This window comes from Hemiscyllium ocellatum, chromosome 21 (assembly GCF_020745735.1).
Source record: "Hemiscyllium ocellatum isolate sHemOce1 chromosome 21, sHemOce1.pat.X.cur, whole genome shotgun sequence".
Lineage (NCBI taxonomy): Eukaryota > Metazoa > Chordata > Chondrichthyes > Orectolobiformes > Hemiscylliidae > Hemiscyllium > Hemiscyllium ocellatum.
The window spans coordinates 21,121,271-21,139,951 of record NC_083421.1 but is presented as its reverse complement, the minus strand read 5'-3'; the positions used below and the strand labels follow the sequence as shown (position 1 = coordinate 21,139,951).

Sequence of the window (18,681 nt, the reverse complement as noted above, 5' to 3'; positions counted from 1 at the left end):
AGACTATCAGGTAGCTTTCCTTGACCCGACCAGAGGTTGCAGACCCTATAGATCCCAACCCTGCAAGAGGACAGTGGTACTAAATCTACCAGAGGGATCCTACCCTCATGTGATGAGGATCCATCTCACAATGCAGTGGGAAGTGGCACAGACTCCATTTAGCTGCAGCAACAAAATGCAGGCAGTCATGCAGATATGAGAAATCCTCAGGCACAGCTTTACAAAGGCAGCCAGGCAGTCAGCACTGAAGGTGAACATTAAAGAACTCTGCAGAAGAGAGTTTTGAGGCAAGATGCAACAAGGCAGAGCCCTCAGTTGGCAGCATAAAACATTTCAGACCTGGAAGGAACTTGCAGCAATGAGGATCTCCATGGTGCTGGAACAGATTTTGTTGAGTTCTGATCATCTGCAGGTTGAGGTTCGTCCAGAGGGTGAACGGACATCAGAGGCTCGGTCGGTAAATTCAAATCCCCTGTCAGCAACAGAAACTACAAAATGGTGCAACTTAACAGGCTGGGCAGGTGAGAAGTCAGCAAAGCTCAGACAAAGCAGAACACTAGCACCATGAGGCTCCAGTCAGGGGAATCAAGGATCGCAGAAGCAATTTAAAATGGGGTTGCACACCAAGGAATGTCTCCAAGTCAGAATTAAAGGGTAAAGGGGAAAATGAGAAAATTAGGAGACTTGAGATTGAAGAGGAGGTGACAAATCCATTACTGTAACCATGGTGTAGGTTCAAAAACTTACTGCATTTGCAGAATTATCCAAGAAGCAATGAATATTCTTATTCAGACAGGAGGAATGGTCAAGAACAGATGTGCCCTCTGATTAGTCCTGGGAGGTGGGTGACTGGAGAGGTTGGTGAGAGCGCCCATTTGGAAGACCTTGAGAGATACTCCAAAGGGGCTTGTCCAACCCTCTGAAAAGATCAGAGGCGGAGGGGTGACCTTATAGAGGTTTAGAAAGTAATGAGCCGCGTGGATAAGGGGAATGGCCAAGGAGTTTTTCCCAAGCTGGGGGAGTCCAAAACTAGACGGCATAGGTTTAAGATGAGAGGGCAAAGATATAAAAGGGACCTGAGGGGCAATGTTTTCATAGAGAATGCTGTGTGTATGGTGCAAGCTGCCAGTGGAGGTGGTAGAGGTGAGTACAATTCAAACATTTAAAAGACAGTTGGATGGGTGTATGAAGAGGAAAGGTTTAGAGGGATATGGGCCAAATCGTGGCAAATGGGATTACCTTTTAGAGTATCTGGTCAGGATGGATGAGTTCGATGAAAGGGTTCGTACACCTCTATGACCCACAACTGCATCACAAAGTCCATGCAGTACCACGACAGATCATTATGTTCTACACAGCCACATTATTGCACCATGTACCCAAGAAAGCCCCATTACAGCACCCTGGTCACCCACACAACCTCACTACAGCACTCTGTTCACCCGCACAATCCCATTGCAGCACCATGTTCAGCTGCCAATCCCATTAAAGCACTCTGCTCACCCAGACAACCTCATTACGGCACCTTGGTCACCCGCACAATCCCATTACAGCACCTTGTTTATCTGCGAACCCCACTAAAGCACTCTGCTCACCCACACAACCTCATTACAGCACCCCGTTCACCCGCATAATCCCATTACAGCACCTTGGTCACCCGTACAATCCCATTGCGGCACCATGTTCACCTGCCAACCCCACTACAGCACCCTGTTCACCCGCACAATCCCATTACAGCACCTTGTTCACCCGCACAATCCCATTGCAGCACCATGTTCACCCGCACAATCCCATTACAGCACCCTGCTCACCCACACAACCTCATTACAGCACCATGCTCACCCACACAACCTCACTACAGCACTCTGCTCACCCACACAACCTCATTACAGCACCCTGCTCACCCACACAACCTCATTACATTACCCTGCTCACCCACACAACCTCATTACAGCACCTTGGTCACCCACACAATCCCATTGCGGCACCATGTTCACTTGCCAACCCCATTAAAGCACCCTGCTCACCCACACAAACTCATTACAGCTCCCTGTTCACCCGCACAATCCCATTACAGCATCCTGTTCACCCACACAATCCCATTGCGGCACCACGGTCACCCGCACAATCCCATTACAGCATCCTGCTCACTCACACAAACTCATTACAACACCCTGCTCACCCACACAACCTCATTACAGCACCCTGCTCACCCACACAACCTCATTACAGCACCCTGCTCACCCTCACAATTCCATTACAGCACTCTGCTCACCTGCACAACCTCATTACAGCACCCTGTTCAACTGCACAATCCCATTACAGCGCCATGCTCATCCACACAATTCTATTAGAGCACCCTGTTCACCCGCACAAACCCACTGCAGCACCCTGTATCTCATCTGCACAATCCCATTACAGCACCCTGCACACCTGCACAACCCAGTGACAGTACCCCGTACCACACACAACACCTATCAAAGCACTCTATACCTCCCACAATCTCATTACAGCACCCTGTACCACTCTCAACCCCATTACAGCACCCTGAATCCCACACAACCCCATTACAGCACCACACAATCCCATTACAGCACCCTGTATCCCACACACCACCATTACAGCACCCTGTTTTACACACAACCCCATTACAGCACCCTGTATCCTACACAGCCCCACTACAGCACACTGTATCCCACACAGCCCCCCTGCAGCATCCTGTATCTCACACAACCCCACTACAGCACCCTGTATCTCACACAGATCCATTACAGTAACCTGTAACCCACACAGCCCCAGTATATCACGCTGTATCCCATACAGCCCAATTACACGACCCTGTATCCCACACAGCTCAGTTACAGCACCCTGTATCCCCCACAGCCCCACGACAGCATCCTGTATCCCACACATCCCCACTGCAGCACCCTGTATCCCACACAGCCTCATTACAGCACCCTGTATCCCACACAGCCCCACTGGAGCACCCTGCATCCCACACACCCCATTACAGCACCCTGTATCCCACACAGCCCCACTGCAACACCATGTATCCCACACAGCCCCACTACAGCACCGTATCCCACATAGCCCCACGACAGCACCATGTCCCACACAGCCAAATTACAGTACCCCACACACTGCAACACCACTTATCCCACACAGCCCCATTACAGCACCCTGTATCCCACACAGCCGCACTGCAACATCCTGTATCCCACACAGCCCCAATACAGGACCCTGTATCCCTCAGAGTCCCATTATTGCACCCTGTAACCCACACAGCCCCACTACAGCACTGTGACCAACACAGCCCCATGAAAGCACCCTGTATAACAGACAGCCACATTACAGCACCCTGTGTCCCACACAGCCCCACTACAGCACCCTGTGTCCCACACAGCCAAATTACAGTACCCTGTATCCCACACAGCCCCATTACAGAACCCTGTATCCCACACAGCCCCAGTGCAGCACCCTGTATCCGACACAGCCCCAGTACAGCACCCTGGGGCCCACACAGCCCCAGTACAGCACCCTGGGGCCCACACAGCCCCAGTACAGCACCCTGGGGCCCACACAGCCCCAGTACAGCACCCTGGGGCCCACACAGCCCCAGTACAGCACCCTGGGGCCCACACAGCCCCAGTACAGCACCCTGGGGCCCACACAGCCCCAGTACAGCACCCTGGGGCCCACACAGCCCCATGTCCCACACAGCCCCAGTACTGCAACCTGTAACTCTCACAACCCCAGTACAGCACCATGTATCCCACACAGCACCCTGTATCCCATACACCCCCCACTACAGCATCCTGTAACTCACACAACCCCACTGCAGCACCCTGTATCCCACACAGCCCCACTACAGCACCCTGTATCCCACACAGCCCCACTACAGCACCCTGTATCCCACACAGCCCCACTACAGCACCCTGTATCCCACACAGCCCCACTACAGCACCCTGTATCCCACACAGCCCCACTACAGCACCCTGTGGTCCACACAGCCCCAGTACAGCACCCTGTGGCCCACACAGCCCCAGTACAGCACCCTGTGGCCCACACAGCCCCAGTACAGCACCCTGTGGCCCACACAGCCCCAGTACAGCACCCTGTGGCCCACACAGCCCCAGTACAGCACCCTGTGGCCCACACAGCCCCAGTACAGCACCCTGTGGCCCACACAGCCCCAGTACAGCACCCTGTGGCCCACACAGCCCCAGTACAGCACCCTGTGGGCCACACAGCCCCACTACAGCACCCTGTGGCCCACACAGCCCCAGTACAGCACCCTGTGGCCCACACAGCCCCAGTACAGCACCCTGTGGCCCACACAGCCCCAGTACAGCACCCTGTGGCCCACACAGCCCCAGTACAGCACCCTGTGGCCCACACAGCCCCAGTACAGCACCCTGTGGCCCACACAGCCCCAGTACAGCACCCTGTGGCCCACACAGCCCCAGTACAGCACCCTGTGGCCCACACAGCCCCAGTACAGCACCCTGTGGCCCACACAGCCCCAGTACAGCACCCTGTGGCCCACACAGCCCCAGTACAGCACCCTGTGGCCCACACAGCCCCAGTACAGCACCCTGTGGCCCACACAGCCCCAGTACAGCACCCTGTGGCCCACACAGCCCCAGTACAGCACCCTGTGGCCCACACAGCCCCAGTACAGCACCCTGTGGCCCACACAGCCCCAGTACAGCACCCTGTGGCCCACACAGCCCCAGTACAGCACCCTGTGGCCCACACAGCCCCAGTACAGCACCCTGTGGCCCACACAGCCCCAGTACAGCACCCTGTGGCCCACACAGCCCCAGTACTGCAACCTGTAACTCACACAACCCCAGTACAGCACCGTGTATCCCACACAGCACCATGTATCCCATACACCCCCCACTACAGCATCCTGTAACTCTCACAACCCCACTGCAGCACCCTGTATCCCACACAGCCCCACTACAGCACCCTGTATCCCACACAGCTCCATTACTGCATCCTGTATCCCATACAGCCCCACTACAGCACCCTGTATCCTATACAGCCCCACTATAGCACCCTGTATCCCACACAGCCCCATTACAGCACCCTGTATCCCCCACAGCCCCAGTACAGCACCCTGTATCCCACACAGCCCCACTACAGCACCCTGTATCCCACACAGCCCCACTACAGCACCCTGTATCCCACACAGCCCCACTACAGCACCCTGTGTCCCACACAGCCCCACTACAGCACCCTGTGTCCCACATAGCCCTACTGCAGCACCCTGTATCCCACACAGCCCCAGTATATCACCCTGTATCCCACACAGCCCCACTACAGCACCATGTATCCCACAGAGCCCAATTACTGCACCCTATATCCCACACAGCTCCATTACAGCATCCTGTATCTCACACAGACCCACTACAGCACCCTGTTTCCCACACTGCCCCATTACAGCACTCGGTTCACCCACACAACTCCTGGACTGTACCCTGTACCCTACACAGCCCCATTATAGGACATTCTTCACCCAAGCAACCCCATTACAATACCCTGTTCCCCACACAATCCCATTACAGAACGTTGTTCACCCAAGCAACCCCATTACAACACCCTGTACGCCACACAACTTCATTACTGCAGCGGTACTCCACCGCCCAATTTCTGCACTCTGGAATAAAGAGCATCATTATTGCACTCAGTACCCTTCATATGCTATTGCGCCACACTAAAATAATGGAAGTTCCATCACCACCCGCTGAATCCTACAGGGCCTCATGATTGCACCCTGCACTTCACACAATCCCACTCTCGGGCCCAATGTCCAAAACAGCCCAGTTACTGTGCCATGTGCCCCTCACAGCAACTAAGAAGCAACCTGTGTCCCTCTCAACAAAATTACAGCTCCATGTGCCAATCTCAACAATATCATAAACAAAATGGGAATGTGGTGGTGTTGTGGCAATGTCTCTGGACTAGTTATCCAGGACTCCAGGAAAATATTCTGGGGATAGAAGCAAAGTATTGTGGATTTTCAAAATCTAAAACAATTACAGAAATAGCTGGAGAAACCCAGCAGGTCTGGCAGCATTTGTGGAAAGACAAACAGAGTTAAAATTTTGAATCCAATAGACGTTTCTTCAGGATACACCGTTCCGAGAACATAGGTTCACATACTATTCGGGCAGACGGTGAAATGTGAGATGCACCTTCTAGAGGGGAGACAGTCAGACCTTCAGGAGTGAGCCCTAACTGGGCAGAAGATAAAGAGAAGGCAAAGCTTTGAGCCTTTACTCCTTTTCTCCCCCAGCCCTGCCAATTTACTGAAGACTAGGAGAAAGTGAAGAAGCAGATGCTGGAGATCAGTTGAGAGTGTGGTGCTGGGAAAGCACAGCAGGTCAGGCAGCTGAGGACAAGTATAACCAAGACTTTTGAGCATAAGTCCTTCATCAGTTTAGTGGGGACACCTAGCGAGAATCATTGAAACCACCAAACCCTTGCCCCAAATTTGAAAAGACTGACTGTAGCGATTGTAACGAGGTCAGCCAGGTGGATCTCATACAGTATGAGTTCTCTGATTGAGGCTATTAATCTGACCCAATCAGGGAGCCTTGACTGAAAGAAATGAACAGCAGTATTGTTGGAATTCTTTTAAACTCATAATGGTTATGAATAATAGAATGAAGAACTTTAATTTGTTTAATGCTTTGCAATTTTAATGCTGAAGAATGCAAATCTACATTCTAGTTAAACATTGGAATGGAAAGTTGAAAGCATACTTGTGTCCTATAAAATTGAACAGTCATTTGAATCATCACCCATAATAATTAAATGGATTGGAGCTATTAGTTAGCCAGCCATTCAATGTTCAATACCATTTTGGGGTTATATTTGGCTTACAGTGAATGAGTAGCTAATAGCTCTAATGTTTTTTTGTTTTGTTAACTAATCTTAGAAGTCTCATCTGGATGTAAGGGTAAAAATTCATGACAGAACTTGTGTATATTTAATGACCCAAAGACTCTACTGGAGCTTGTATGTTCAAAATGATTAATCTGTGTAATAAACTGATTACTAAAGTCAAAACAAAACAGCAGTATCAGATCCAGGCAGCGGGCCGTGGAGGGGGTCGTTAGGGCCGACTGCCTGCCCCTCTTCCGCGGTTACGTTAGAGCCCGGGTGTCCTTGGAGAAGGAGCATGCGGTGTCCACCAACACCCTGGAGTTTGTTCAGGGAGAGGTGGGCACCTCAGGGAGTGGAGTGCATTATTTCCCCATCCAACTCTATTTTCATTTAATCCCTGCCCTCCCCTTCACTGTTTGATCACACAGCATTGCCCTTTGATGTGAAGGGCTTGTCACTGGCCACCCGGGCATTTTCCTGTCTTCCTGGTGGTGGAAATTTGAATAAAGATTTGTGCACCTTGTGTCTCTCACTGTGTCTCACACCTGCACACACACACCATGGGTGCTGGGGAAAAAATAAGCACTACCACAGTTAGGTGGTAGTGTGGGGGTAATAAGAGAAAAAAGAACAGCAGTATCAGACAGCCTATTCAGTCAGAGCTGCTTTGAGACAGCTAGATCAGTGTGAAGGACTCTCCATGTGGAAATAAAAGGTGATGGAATACTTATGTCTGAGGAGTTATTTCAGTGGAGGTGGGAGAAAAGCATGCTCTTGAAGACATTTGTTTGAACCAGTCATCTTTGAATTCTGGCATCATGCCATTGTTTGGGAAGTTTGATTCATTCGATCCTGCCATAAAAGACTGGGCCCAGTATGTGGGAAGAATGCATTTCTTTCCCCAGGTAAATGACACTGGGGCAGATGAAAATCAATGAGTAATTCTCCTTCGATGACCGACAGCTTTTTTGGTTATTAGGAGCCTAACTTTCCCTGAGACATCAGTTACTAAAACCTTCCAAGAGTTGATCTATTTAAGGAATATTATGACATTAAGTTTCCTCGAATTCTGAGATGCTATCGGTTTTACTCAGCAATTTGAGAACCTGGCAAATCTGTATTGGGATTTTTGACGAGGTTACAATGATTGTCAGAGCTGAAGATACCTTGGAATCTGAGATGGACACAGTGGATGTTGCCACCTCAATGCCTTTGCTGCCTGAAGAAGAGAATGAAATTCTGCCAAGAAACTCTGGGTGCAAGAGGTGAGCTACTGTGCATTATATGCTGCCTGTATTTGAGACAGAATTGGAGGAATCTGACCCAGTCCTAAAACAGCCCAAGACGAGCTACAAAAAAAGAACCAGCCTATGTCGTGATCTCAGAGGAGGAGGGATCTGGTGAATGTAACCAGGTTAGCCAGGTGGGACCTATAGAATTTGAGTTCCCTGACTGGGGCTGTTAATCTGGTCCAATCAAGAGCCCTAGATGACTGATAAGAACAGCAGTGTCAGATATCCTGTTCAGTCAGAGCTGGCTGAGGGAGTTGGATCAGTGTTAAGAACTCTGCATGTATAAATAAAGGGTGAATTGGTGATGGATAACAGCCTCTATGAAGTTATTTCACTGACAAAAGTGACAAAGGCAGAGCAGAGAATTGATTATTGGGAATTTGTTCTTGATTCACTACAAAGAAAGGGGCTAGCTATTAGAGTATCTTTTAATTGGTTAAAGCCTATGCACTCTCGTGTTTTAAGATAGGATGCAAATTTTGATAATCTTAAAGTAATACATTATAACCAATGAGTGAGTGAATAAAACAACTCATAAGGACAGTGGTGCAGGTAGTATGCCAAAGCTGCAGGATGTGAGAGCTCATGGATTCCATTATGAAGCAAGGCAAACATAACTGTGGTAAGTGTTTGACATTTGAGCAGATTTGGTCAGAGTTTAACCTGCAAGTTGAACTACACTCACAACAAAACAGCAGGGACGGTTAAAGTTACCTGGATTCTTTATACCAGGAGGCAGTCACACCTCTTAGGATACTAGGTTCTGGTGTGGTCAGTGTGTCAGGGACAAGAGGGTGTGACTGCAACTGAGGAATGTTAGGCTCTTAGCAGACAGCAGCATCAGCCTCTGAAAATGGGTCTGTGGTTCTCTGAGCTTGTTTGGATGAGAGTGGGGCCGGTGGGCTGAATAAGTGAAATCAGCATGGTATCGTGGTACAGGAAGACATTCATGCGGGGGAGCCAAAAGGAATGAAGTGGGGTATTAGGCGATAGTCAGGGGGATTGGCACAGTTCTCTGCGAGAGCCCACGTGACTGTGTTGGCTGCCTGATGCCAGGATTCAGGTTACCTGCCCTAGACTGGAGAATTACTTGCAGTGGGAGGAGGAACATCCAGCACCATGGTCTATACAGGCACTAATGACATGGTAAAGCTCAGAAAGAGGTTCTGTGTAGGACCATAAGTAGACCATTCGGCCCTTTGAGGCTGATCATACCGTGTTTCTGCTTTCATTCCTTTAGCACTAACAACTATTGTCGTCTTCAACATATTCATTGGCCTTGACTGCTTTCTGTGGCAGAGAATTCCACAGGTTCATCACTCTCTGGGTGAAAAGATCGCTCATCTAAGTCCTGGTCAGGAGTCCCCTTCCAGTATTTATTGTCTAGTCCTGCTGGAATTTTAGGTTTCTAGGAGATCACCCTTATTCTTAACTCCTGTGAATATAGTCCTAACCAATCTAGTCTTCGTTCATATGTCAGTCCTGCCACCCCAGGCACCAGCCTTGGTAAACCTTTGTTGCATTCTCTCCATAGCCAAAACATCTTTCCTCAGATTAGGACACCAAGACTGCACACAATATTCCAGGTATGATTTCACCAAGGCTCTGTGAAATTGCAGCAAGATATCTCTGCTCTTGTACTTGAAGGCCAACATAGCATGTGTTTTCTTTACCGCCTGCTGCACTTCTAATGCTTACCTTCAGTGAGACACAGGTTTTGTTGCACCTCCCCCTTTCCCAGGCTATCGTCATTCAAATAATAATTTGTCAGCCCATTTTTGCTACCAAATGGGATAACTTTACATTTATCCACATTGTACTTCAATGCTCGCTCACTCACTCAACTTGTCCAAATCAAACTGAAGCAGCTCTGCATCTATCTAATGATGCTCACACTTAGCTTTGTGCTGTCTGTAAATATTAGTTGGTTCCCCTATCTAAGTTATTCATATATGTTGTAAATAGCTGTGTTCCAAGCACTAATGTCTTCAGTACCCCACTAGTCACAGACTGCACTCAGAAAAAGACCCATTTAGTTCTATTTTTTGTTTCCTATCTGCCAACCAGTTCTCTATCTATCAATATGTTAACCCAATCCCACGAACTACAATATACATTCTTATGTAAGATCCTGTCAAAAACCTTATGAAACTCCAAGTAAACTACATATATTGACTCCCCATCATCAACTCTACTGTTACATCCTTGCTAAGTTCCAATGAATTTGTCAAGCATGATTTCCTCTCTCTGTTTCTGTCACTGTTTGCCAAGTGCTCTTAGTAAATCTATGGTGGTTGCCTCGAGTAATTTCCCTATTACCAACGTCCAGCTAGCTGGTCTACAATTCTGTTTTCTCTCTCTATCATTTTTTTGACTACTAGGGTTACATTAGCTACCCTCCAGTTGTAAGAACCATTTGAATCAATAGTATCTTGATAGATGACCATCAATGCATCCACTATTTCTAGGACAACTTCCTTAAGTATTCTGGGATGTGGATTATCAAACACTGGGAATTTATCACCCTTTAATCCCATCAATTTCTCCCAACAAACACTGGTTTCCTTTCATTCCTCCCTTCCACCTTGTGTGCCCCAACATTTCTGGGATAATATTTGTGTTTTCCATTGTGAAGACATAACCAAAATATGTATTGAATTGTCCTGCCATCAAGTTGTTCCCCATTTTAACTTCTGTTTCTATCTATACAGAGACCTACATTTATCATCTTTGTCTCTTCACACACCTATAGAAGATTTTACAATCAGTTTGTAGGCTCCCCACATGCTTACTCTCGTACTCTATACCCACCTCTTAATCAGTCCCTTTATCCTCCTTTGCTGAAATCTAAACTGCTCCCAATCCTCAGGTCTCCTCTAGTTATATCTGTACTTTGTCTTGTTAGCCATGATCAGACCATTTTTTCCTGTTTTGTAAGGGGCTAGTCACCAAATTAAGAAGCAGAACCTCAAAGTTAGTAATCTCTGGGTAATTATCTGTTCATATAAGTTGCCATAGGTAAGCACGGTTAGAGAGATGAATGCGTGGGTAAAAGACTGGTGTGGCAGAAGTGGGTTCTGGTTTGTGGGACACCGCAGCTTGCAAAAAATAACAAAAGGACAAAACTGAAGGCATTGTGTTTGAGAATGCATAGCCTTCAAAATGAAACAGATGCATTAATCATACAAATTGAGATAAATATGATCTTGTGGGATTATTGAGACCTGGGCTAGACTGGGACCTGTGACACTTAACGATGGACAGGAAGCTAGGAAAGGGTAGAGGACTGGCTCTATTAACTAAGTGATATCAGCACAATAGAGAGAAAGAGATGACCTAAATTCAGGAAACCAAAATATAGAAGCAATCTCGGTACAGATGGGTAACGATAAAGGTAAGAGCTGACTTATGGGAGTTGTCTACAGTAACCCTATGCTAGGACAAGGTATCAAGGAAGGAAAAAAATGGGACCTTGTTAAAAGGATACAAAATAACATGTGGGATTTAAACATACTGTACGTAGACTGGAAAAATCAGATGGGGAAAGAAGTAATCTAGGGTGAGGAATTTATTGAATGTTTCTGGTGCAATTGCTTAAACCAGCATGTTATGGCACCAACCATCGAACAGGCTAGACTCTATCTAGTTTTGACCAATAAGGTAATATTACTTATTGACCTCATATGAAATCATACCTGGGAAGCAACCACCATGACATTAGTTAATCTTTACAGAGTGTTTAAGGGAGAGAAGTGTGGGTCCAAGACTACGATTTTGAACTTAAACAAGGGCCATGAGAACAGAAAAGCACAGCTAGCAAAAAGTTAAATAGCAATTTACATTGAGGAATAGGTCAATATAGATGCAGTTGCACACCAAGACAATATCAAAAAGAATACACATATTATTGTAAAGATAGATGGCAGGTCAGAAGATTGGACAGAATATAAAAAGCAAAGAATTACAAAAGATAAAGGAGGAGGTAAAAATTTAAAAGTGTGACGGAAAATTAGCCAAAAAAAAGACAGGAAAAGTTTCTCAAGACTTATTTTTTCGAAAGAACAGTGAGGAAAGTAAGTAGTGGTCTTCGTAAAAATGATGCCTGTGAAAATTAACAGCTATTGTGTTCGTCCTCTGAAGATAACTGTAGAGGGAGAGAGGAACTCCAGAAAATTATAACCACCAGGGAAATAGTTCCAAAACTCATTAGATTCAGGGAAGGTCCCTATAAACTGAAAAACAGCTGATGTAGCTCATTTATTCAAAGAGACCAGGAGGTAGAAAGTAGCCAACTACAGGCCAGTTAGTTTAACATCAGAGGGAAAATGTTAGACTAACTACTAATAGGGCACATGGGTAAATTCAAGGTAATCAGGTAGAGTCACATTGTTTCCTTGAGGGAAATTATTTAATTAACTTACTGGAGTCCTTGAAGGAGCACCTATGCTGTGGGTAAAGAGGAACGAGAGACCGCATTGTACTGAGATTTCCAGAAGGCATTTGATAAGGTCCCACATGAAAGATTACTGTGGAAAATAAAAGTGCATAAAATAAAAGAAAATAAAAACAGAGAACAGCCAGGGAATTCCTAGAGGCATTGCACTCATCCACAGATTCAATCAGTAAGCACATCGACCTGGACCCAATATACCGACCAGTGCAGCGGACAGCTGGAACTGACAACTGGAAGCGGCAGATTCAAACCACTACGAATGGCGGAGGAAAGATCACAGAAGCGCTTCACAGGAGGCTCCCAAGCTCCTAGACAGGGGACGAAACGTCTGCAACACAAATTCCCAGCTCGGCGAACAGAACCACAACAAAGTGCATGTGTTGGCAGGAACAAATTGGCATGGATACAAAATTGGCTGGATAACAGGAAACAGAACAGGAATAAGTGGATCTTTTTCAGGCTGGCAGGATATTGGAAGTAGACTGCCACTGGGGTCAGTTCTGGGCCTTCAACTCTTTCCAATTTATATCAGTGATTTGGAGGAAGGGATCAAAGATATGGAGCTAAATTTGTTAATGACATTAAAATATGTAGGAAAGTGAGCTGTGAGGAGGACACAAGGCACAGATCTGGCATATCGAGTATAAAGCGGGCAAAGTGTGAAACTGTCCATTTTTTTTGGCAGTCAAAATTAAAGAGGCTAATTATTTAAATGGTGAGAGTTTGCAAAGCTTGACACACAGATCTGCAGGTCTTGGTACATGAATCACAGAAGGTTAGCAAGTAGGCAAGGCAAGAAATCAAAATCTAACACTATGTTATGTTTTATTGTGAGGGGAACTGAAGGCAAATGTAAGGAGGTTATGCTTCAGTTATACAGGGCATTGGTGAAATCCCATCTGAAGTACTGTGTGTAGTACTGCTTAGTGTACTTAGAGAGATGTTAGTGCATTGAAAGCAGTTAGAGAAGATTTACTAGACTAACACCTGGAATGATTGGATGGCCTTGTGAAGAAAGGCTTGGCAGATTAGGACTGTATCGTCTGGAATTTGAAAGAATCAAAGGTGACTTAACTGAAGCATCTAACATCCTGCGGGGATTTGATGAGATGAATGTAAAAAGGCTATTCTCAGGAAGGTCACTGGGTCTGAAATGTTAACTTTGATTTCTCCTCACAGATGCTGCCAGACCTGCTGAGCTTTTCCAGCAACTTGTTTTTGTTTCTGATTTACAGCACTTGAAGTTCTGCTCCTTTCTCCAACTGTGTTTCCATTCAAATCTTTCTCCTTGTCCGCTGACATTAATTTCACTGTCGTTCCTGGTGTTTGACTAGGTATTTGCTAAACTTCGTTTCCACAGCCACATCACATTCCTCAGCGACTGCCTCCGGCTCAGACTCACCCCACATGGATTTCAACTCACAGTATCATCCTTCGTGCTTTGAATCCACCCAGGATCACAGGTATCTCCATGATGCTCAACATTCCACAGAAAACTGCTCTCTCTGTAGCTTGGGATCCACACTCAGTGCTACATGGTGACATATGCACACACTCTGCCTTGCTCTCCAACAGCATCACAACATGCTGGCTTAGGACTGCACCACTCCACAGCTCCAATTCATCCTCCAGCTCATTCGCCACGGTAACAAGAAATGTTCTCTTTTCCTTTCAGGCATCAAGGCCCACAAGATACAACAGCTCAAGGATACCTGTGGCCTTCTGGAACCTTCCTCCCCTTCCCCAATCCCACCTCCTGTCAGGTATTCACCATCCCTCCTGAACTTCCACTCTCCAATACTAAATATTCCGTACTCAGTGTTATCTCTCTGCAACGCCACCTAATGACTTTTGGGCATGACGTAATGTTGAACCCTTCTTCCACTGTCTTTGCCTCCATGCCCATTTCTTTGGACAAGAGTTCTCTCCCCATCGCACAAATCCCTTTGCTCAGCTCCAACACTCTCTCTCCACCTGGACCCCTCCCTCTAGCCTTTTACCTGCACTTTATCTGGTCTATGAGAACTGTCAACATGACATTGGTCACCTCAATTCTCTGCCTCCCCCTCACCCTATCCAACTTATCTCCCTCTGAACGAAGTGCACTCCACGTGCTTACATCCAACCCAGTTGAGGAGGAAGAGTCACCGGACCCAAAACGTTAACTTTGATTTCTCTGCACAGATGCTGCCAGACCTGCTGAGCTTTTCCAGAAATTTCTGTTTTTGTAAAAAGGCTGTTACCTCTTGTGGGAGAATCAAAAACTGCAGGTCATAGTGTTAAAAAGAGACTGCCCACTTAAGACTGAGATGTCGCAAAAACATTACTCTGAGAGTGAATGTCTTTGGAATTTTGTACTCCACATAGACTAGTTACTACAGCCTATACCCTGCACACTGCAAATACTGCAGCTGGAACTTAGAGGACACAACTGCTTCACGCATTCCCATCGGACACTCTGCATCAGACAGCAATATATACACTTACTTTCCTGGTACAACACCACACAACCCCATTACAGAACATTATCCTTTATATAGCCCTTTAAGGCACTCTGTACCCCACACTGCCTCACTGTGGAACACTGTACCCCATACTACTCCATCAACTCCACACAACCAAACTAGTGTGCAGTGTTCCTCACAGCCCCAATGCTGCACCCTGACCCCACAAAGCATTATTATTGTACCTTGTAACTGATGCAGCCCCACAAACATGCACTGAATCCCACACTACCTCATTGTAAAAAACAATAAATCAGACATCCACATTATAGAACACTATTCTGCACCTACCCATTTATGCACCCTGTACCCCAATGCAGGATGCTGTGCCCCACATCCACCTGTCACAGGACATTGTAAGGCACAAGGCAACAGTGTGATAGAACACTCCCTACTTGTCTGGATGGGTGCAACACTCTCATGAAGCTTGACATCTACCAAGACAAAACATCACATTTGATTGACACCATATCCACAAGCATCCACTCCTTCCACCACTGAAGCTCAGTAGCAGCAGCGTGTACTAGCTATAAGATGCACTACAGTATCACCAAGACTTCTTCAACAGCACCTTCCAAACTCATGGCCAATACCTTCGAGAAGGACAGCAGTAGCAGATACTCTGGAGCACCACCACCTGCAATTTCCTTTTTTTGTTAAGAATTATGAACATTTTACTTGCTAAACTAAAGTGGGGAGGAGTTCCAGTTTGTTACAGAGAATGAACCAGTTGTGGAATTGTGTGGTGTTAGGTTGCTGGAACTGAATTTCAACTGTTTTGTGGGACACACTGGCACCAGATATCTTTGGAAAAAAAACACTAACTGCTTAGCAACAAGGTTTGGATTGATTTAAGTACAGTTTATCGCAGACCTGAGGGACAGTTAGATCACAGACCCTTCTCTGCCTTTCTTTTTAATCGGAGTAGAAACAACACTCAGACTTTGAAAAATCAAAAAAAAACTTCTCATTCAAGTCAAGACCCAAGTTCCACGAACCAGTGATCGAACTCAGAATCGCTAAAGTTGACAATTGTGCGATATCACCACCAAAACCCAAAGAAAAACTGTGAGAAAAGGCACCTCAATCCAACCCTTGTTGTGTGGATTCTGATGCACACAATTTGTTCATTTTTGCCTACATTTTCCACCCACTACATTCCCAAAAAAACTTCTTGTCCTATCTTATTTTTGAATGAATGTGTGTGTTTAGATCGAAGTTGGTAAAGTTAAGTTTGCACATTAATAATTAATTCTCCATGTTAAACAATATTTGTCCTAATAAATACATTTTAGCTTTCTTATTCCTTGATGAAAACTGATGAGAGTTTCTTTAATCTTATGAGTGAGCCATCCTAGTGATTAAATTGGTCATATGTCATATTTGGGACAACTCATGGAAATGGTGGGGCTCAGTTTCCAGCACTATTCTCACCAGGGCTCAATCTTCCTCATGGACCCTTTCCTGTCTGTCCACCATTAGCAGTGTGGTGATATAAAATGTAATGACTCTAGCTGGAAACCCCCTCACTGACTGTTCTGGAATCTTCCAACACTGGCCATAACTGAAATATCCAGTCCTGACACCAGGCTCAGTCTCCGGTAATGATTTTGCTTGAAATTCTGACAAAGAAGCCCAGATAAAACAGCAGCATTGACCGTAGTCAGAACCTCTGGGAGAGAGCCTGGCTGCAGCTTCCTGCAATGACCATCACTGAAACTCAAACAGTGACCCTGACAACACTGACCGTGACCCTGGCAGGCACCTCCAGCACTGACCACGGCCCCAGATGCCAACTTTGGCCCGATCCTTTGACAATGACCCTGGGCTCAATCTCCGAAGCTCTGGCACTGCCCGTTTGATCAATCCCATAGTAACCGTGAGTATTGCCCCTGTCTGGAATCTCCAGCACTGACCCCCCCCAGATCAAACACAAGCTGTAAATGCTCAGCACTCAGACTGTGGTAAGGGACCCCCAGGGCTGGAATGGTGACCCTGATTGTTCAGGCTCACCCTGACCACTGTCCCTGGGCTCGGGCTCAGTCCCTGGGCGCTGACCCTCGGGCTCTGTCCCCCGGGCTCTGGGCACTGGGCTCTGTCCCCCCCCGGCTCTAGGCACTGCCTGCCCCGCTGGGCTCTGTGCAATGTTTCTTCCCCCCCCCCGCTCTGGGCACTGCCCCCACCCACCCCAGCTCTCTGCCCCCCACCGGGCTCTGGGCCCTGTCGCCCCCCCGGGCTGTGGGCTGTCCGCTCCGGGACAATGTGAAGCCTGTGGCCGGAGTCGGTCAGAACAACAAACCGGCGGGAGTCCCGGTCGGTGCCCAGCTCCGGGGTGCCCCCCCTCCCCGCGGTGTGGGGGGTGGTGGGTGTGGGGTAACTGTCCCCCCCCCCGGGCCCGGGCCCGGGCCCGCGGGTCGGTTACCTCACTGTCTCTCGGTCTCTCCCTCCGCCGCTCGCGCTCCGGAAGCCGCTGTGAGAGCGCGAGAGCCGACCCTCCAACCGTCACACACTGGGACAGCCCCGCCCCCTCTCCACAACCAACACACACCCCCCCCACACCCCCCACACACACACACACCCCCCCCCACACACACACCCCCCACACACACACACACACCCCCCACCCCACACACACACACCCCACACACACACCCACACACACACCCCACACCCCCCCCCACACACACCCCCCCCCCACACACACACACACACCCCCACACACACACACACACCCCCCACACACACACACCCCCCACCCCACACACACACCCCCCCCACACACACACACACCCACACACACACACACCCCCACACACACACACCCACACACACCCCACACCCCCCCACACACACACCCCACACCCCCCACCCCACACACACACACACACACCCACCCCCACACCCACACCCCCACACCCCACCCCACACACACACCACACACACACCCCCACACACAACCCCACACACACATACCCCCACCCCTCCCACACACACACACCCACCCCCACAACCCTTCACACACACACACACACCCCCACACACACACACCCCCACACACAACCCCACACACACATACCCCCACAACCTCTCACACACACACCCCCCCCCAAACCCTTCACACACACACACCCCCACACACACACCCCCACACACACCCACCCCCACACACCCCCACACACACATACCCCCACAACCTCTCACACACACCCCCACCCTCCCACACACACCCCCCACCCCCACAACCCTTCACACACACACACCCACCCCCACACACACATACCCCGACAACCTCTCACACACACCCCCACCCCTCCCACACACACACCCCCCACCCCCACAACCCTTCACACACACACACACCCCCCCCGCATACACCCACCCCACCACACACACCCACCCCCACACACACGCTCACACACAACCCCACACACACCCCCACCCCTCCCACACACACACACCACACCCCCACAACCCTTCACACACACACACCCACCCACCACACACACACACCCACCCCCACAACCCTTCACACACA

At 48.3% G+C, this 18,681-nt stretch overlaps 1 protein-coding gene across 2 annotated transcripts in view; it reads right to left on the bottom strand.

Annotated features, from left to right (window-relative positions):
- The window catches only part of ddr2l (discoidin domain receptor family, member 2, like), a 102,791-nt gene extending 85,152 nt beyond the window's left edge, over window positions 1-17,639 (bottom strand). Inside the window, exon 1 of one of the 2 annotated variants that reach the window (XM_060841269.1) lies at window positions 17,569-17,639. The gene's annotated coding sequence lies outside the window, so the exon portion shown is untranslated. Of the gene's footprint in view, window positions 1-339; window positions 359-17,568 lie in introns of those variants that run through there. The other variant, XM_060841271.1, reaches the window with a different exon arrangement.
- Window positions 17,640-18,681: the final 1,042 nt, after the last annotated feature.